The 4796-nt window shown below is 34.2% G+C and overlaps 1 pseudogene; it reads left to right on the forward strand.

The window, feature by feature from the left end:
- The first annotated feature begins 339 nt into the window (after positions 1-339).
- LOC111727940 lies at positions 340-436 on the forward strand (annotated as a pseudogene).
- The last annotated feature ends 4360 nt before the right edge of the window (positions 437-4796 follow it).

Below are 4796 nucleotides of genomic sequence, written 5' to 3' on the forward strand. Positions count from 1 at the left end.
GGTCAGGAGTTCAAGACCAGCCTCAGCAAGACTGAGATTCTTCTCTACAAAAATAGAAAAACTAGCCAGGCATTGTGGTGGGCCCCTGTAGTTCCACCTGCTGGGGAGGTTGAGGGAAAAGGATCATGTAAGCCCAGGAGTTTGAGGTTGCCATAACACCATAACAGAGAGAGACACCATAACATTCTTGCCTGGGGCAACAAATGAGACTCTGTCACAAAAAAAAAAAAAATGCCTAAAAGTCATGAAAGACAATAGAGAGACTAATCCAGATTAAAAGAGAATAAGCCGAGACAACTAAGTGTGCTGAATGATCCTTGATTGAATTATGAATTTAAAAAAATTTTTTTGCTAAGATCAAGTGTAGTATCCATTCTTACCAGTTTAATATCTGATATGTCATCTATTCAAGGACAATACATTATTAACACTCCACTGACAGTACCAGACAGATCACTGAAGCAGAAAATGAATAGAGAAACATTGGACTTAAAGAAGACTCTAGAAAAGAAGGACCTAACACATCTACTAAATGTTCTATGCCAATGCTACTGAATATACATTTCTGTCATCAGTACATGAAATAGTTGTGAAGATTGATCATAAATTAGACCACAAAAACAAGTTTTAGCAAACTTAACAAAGTTGAAATCCTAACATATATCTTCTCAGACCACAGTGGAATAAAACCAGAAAGCAAGTTTGAGAGAAATACTCCAATCTACACAAAGTCAGGGGAATCAAACAACCTGCTGCTAAACAATCCTTGGATCAATGATGAAATTGAGATAGAAATCAAAAGATTCCTTGAATTGAATGACAAAGGGGACACAAGCTGTCAAAATCCATGGGATACATTAAAAACAGCCTTTACGGTACAGTTCATAGCATTAAATGCCTACATAAACCAGATGGAAAGATACAAATTAACTAGCTAATATCACATCACAAGAAATTGGAAAAGGAAAAGCAAACAAACCCAAAGCCAGCAAAAGAAAAGAAATAACAAAGCTCAAAACAGAACTAAACAAAATAGAGAACAACAACAAAAAAAAAAAAGATCAATGAAGTAAAAAGTTGATTCTTTGAAAAGATAAACAAAATTAACAGACCACTAGCCAGATTAACCAGAAATATAAGAGAAAGGACTCAAATAATGTCAATCACAATGAAAAAGGAGATATTACAACTGATATCACAGAAATACAAAATATTATCTGTGAATAATACATAAACCTCTACACAAAGAAACTAGAAAAACTAGAGGAAATGGACAAATTACTGGAAACACACAGTCTCTCAAGCCTAAATAAGGAATAAATAGAAACCCTGAACAGACCAATAATAAGCAGCAAGATTGAAGCAGTAATAAAAAAATCTCCCAACCAAAAAAAAAAAAAAATAGCCCCATATCAGACAGATTCACAGCCAAATTCTACCAGACCTACAAAGAAGAACCGGGCACCTAACCCAGGGAAACTATTAATCTACAACATTAAGGAGAGAATCCTCCCTAACTTGTTCTAGGAAGCCAATATCACCCTGATACCAAAGATGGGAAAATGCAGAACAAAAAAAGAAAACTACATACCAATATCTCTTAAGAACACAGATGCAAAAAATCCTCACCAAAATACTAGCAAGCTGAATTCAATAGTACATCGAAAAGATAGTCCACCATGATCAAGTGGGTTTCACCCCAGAGATGAAAGGATGGTTTAACATATGCAAATCAATAAACTTGAGTCATTACATAAAGTGAAATAAAAAGACTGCATGATCTTCACAATATATGAGCAAAAATAATTTGATAAAATCTAGCACACTTTCATGATAAAACCCCTTAACAAATTAGGCATAGAAGAAATATACTTCAAAATTATAAAAGTAGGACTTCTATAAGTTGACCACCCAAGGGACTGTAACAAACTGATTAACATATGGTCATGGTCAACATATGGAGGTGGTCCACATAAGGAACTAGATCTACTGTACTAATACATGCATGTGGTGCACATCTGCTCTACGAAAATTAGATAACTTAAGGAGGTGGTTGGGTAAATTTATCCCCGTTTGCTGATGACAAGATCTTTTATCTAGAAAATTCTAATGACTTCACCAAAAGACTCCTGGAATTGATGAATAAATTCAGCAGAGTCTCAGATTATAAAAGTAATGTACACAATCCAGTAGCATTTCTATATACTAAAAAATAGACAAGTGGAGAGTCAGATCAAGGATTCAATATCATTCATAACAGCTAAGAAAATCAAATACCTAGAAATATCTTCACAAGAAGGATAAATGCCTCTATAAGGAGAACCACAAAACACTGAAGAAATCACAGATGACACAAATATATGGAAAAACAACTCATGGTCATGGATTGGTAGAATCAACATCATTTAAATGCCCATACTGCCCAAAGCAATTTACAGATTCAATGCAATCCCTATCAAAATTTCAGAATCTTATTTCACAGATCTAGAAGAAATAATCTTAAACTTCATTTGGAACCAAAAAGAGCATAAATAGCCAAAGCAATCTTTAGCAAAAGAACAAATACAGAAGCATTACATTACCTGATTTCAAGTTATACTACAAAGCTATAATAACCAGAACAAGAAGATACTGGTACAAGAAGTAGACATATAGACTAATTAAACAGAATAGAGAATCCAGAAATAAATCCACCTACTTATAACCATCTGATCTTTGACACAGCAGACAATATACACTGAGAAAAATGATGTCCAATTCAATAAATAGTGCTATAATAAATGGATAGCCACATGCAGAAGACTGAAACAGGATCCATATCTATTGCTATATAGAAAGTAATTCAAACTGGATTAGAGACTTAAATGCAAGTCATAAAATCATAAGAATTCTACAAAAAATGTAGAAAAAGTCTCCTTTTTTCTGTGTGGCAGTTTGGCTGGGGCCGGGTTCAAACCCACCCTTGGTATATGGGGCCAGCGCCCTATTCACTGAGCCACAGGCACCACCCAAAAAAGTCTCTTTTGACATTGGCCTAGGCAAAGAATTTAGATTAAGACCCCAAAGACAAATATAGAAACAACAAAAATGAATGTATGGGACTTAATTAAATTAAAAAGCTCCTACATACACAGCAAATGAAATAATCAACAAGGTGAATAGGTAACCTAGAGAATGAGATAAAATATTCATAAACTGTATGTCTAACAAAGGACTGATACCCAGAATCTACAAAGAACTCAAACTAAAAAAAAAAAAAAGAAAAAGAAACCCATCAAAAAGTGGGAAAAAGAAAGACAAATACACGTACTTCACCATCTTTTTTTTTCTTTTTTTTAGTGCAGTAATGGCCCATGCTTTAATAATACCATCTGACAACCAGGAACAATAAGACATATCCAAGTGTTCCAAAGTCAGAAAGAGTTTGCAGAATGCCTGCAAGGAATTCTAAGGGCAAAGTTTCCAAGGGCAAAAGTTTTCAAAGGAAGATAGATAAATGTCCCACAAACATATAAAAAAAAATGCTCAACATCATTAAACATCAGGAAAATGAGAATTAAAACCACAATGGATACCACCTTACTCTGTTAGGAAGGCCATTAATTAAAATGTCAAAAAACAATAGATGTTGGCATGGATTCAGAGAGAAAGAAATGCTTATGCACTGTTGGGGTGACTGCAAATTAGTACAACCTCTGGAAAACAGTATGGAAATTCCTTAGAGAAAGAAATGTAGACCTACCATTCAATCCAGCAATCCCACTGCCGGGTTTCTACCCAAAGGAAATGAAGTCATTTTATCACAAATACACCTATACTTGAATGTTTATCACAGCACAATTCACAATTGCAAAAATGTGGAATCAACCTAAATGCCCTTCAGTTCACTAGTGGATAAAGAAAATGTGATATCTTGGAGTACTGCTCAGCCTCGAAAAGTAATGAAATAATGTCATTTGCAGCAACATGGAAGGAATTAGGCATTATCTTAAGTGAAGTATCTTAGGAATGGAAAACCAGACACCATATGTTCTCACTAATAAATTGGAGCTAATAGACGGGTACACCTTGGCATAGAGTGACATAAAGGACACGAGAAACCAAGGATGGAGGAAGGAGGGAGGGTAGGGGTGAGATAAGAACTTACGTACTGGGTACAATGAACATTATTCTGGTCATAGGCACATCAAAAGCCCTGACTTAAGCAATTTACAAGGTATCTATGTAATAAAAACATTTATACCTTCTTGCAGTATTATACAGTTTGGATGTGACAAAAGCACTAGAGTTATGAATAAAAGAAGTCCTTGTCTTGAGGATATAAATGGTGAAGTATATGTATTTAACAATGAATCATCATGATGTCTGCAAGTGATTTTTAAATGGTTCAGCAAAGATCTCTCTATACAGAAAAAGTGAGAGGGAGAAGGCAAGTCTGATGAATTGGTAACGAGTGATGATTTAGATAAAATGCATATAAATGTTCATTATGTAAGTTTCCCGATAGGTTTGAAATTTTCCAAGGGAAAATCTCAGGAAAATAAAAAGATATAATTTAGAATTAAATTAAAAAATTATATTTATTTGGAGGAGTGGAAAAGTTATTTGAAGCTGCACAGAACTAAGATTATCTAATATATAACAAAATCTATAGTCACATTAGTTAAGTCTTTTATTAGCTAAAGAAGGATAATTAAAAAGGAAACATGTCCTGGTTTTTTACTTAGTAGACTATTCCTATCTTAAGTAAAAGTATAGTTATCTCATATTCTCCCTCATTCACCAAAAATGTGTAG

This window comes from Otolemur garnettii, unplaced genomic scaffold, assembly GCF_000181295.1.
Source record: "Otolemur garnettii isolate 467f Iridium unplaced genomic scaffold, OtoGar3 scaffold00132, whole genome shotgun sequence".
Taxonomy (NCBI): Eukaryota; Metazoa; Chordata; class Mammalia; order Primates; family Galagidae; genus Otolemur; species Otolemur garnettii.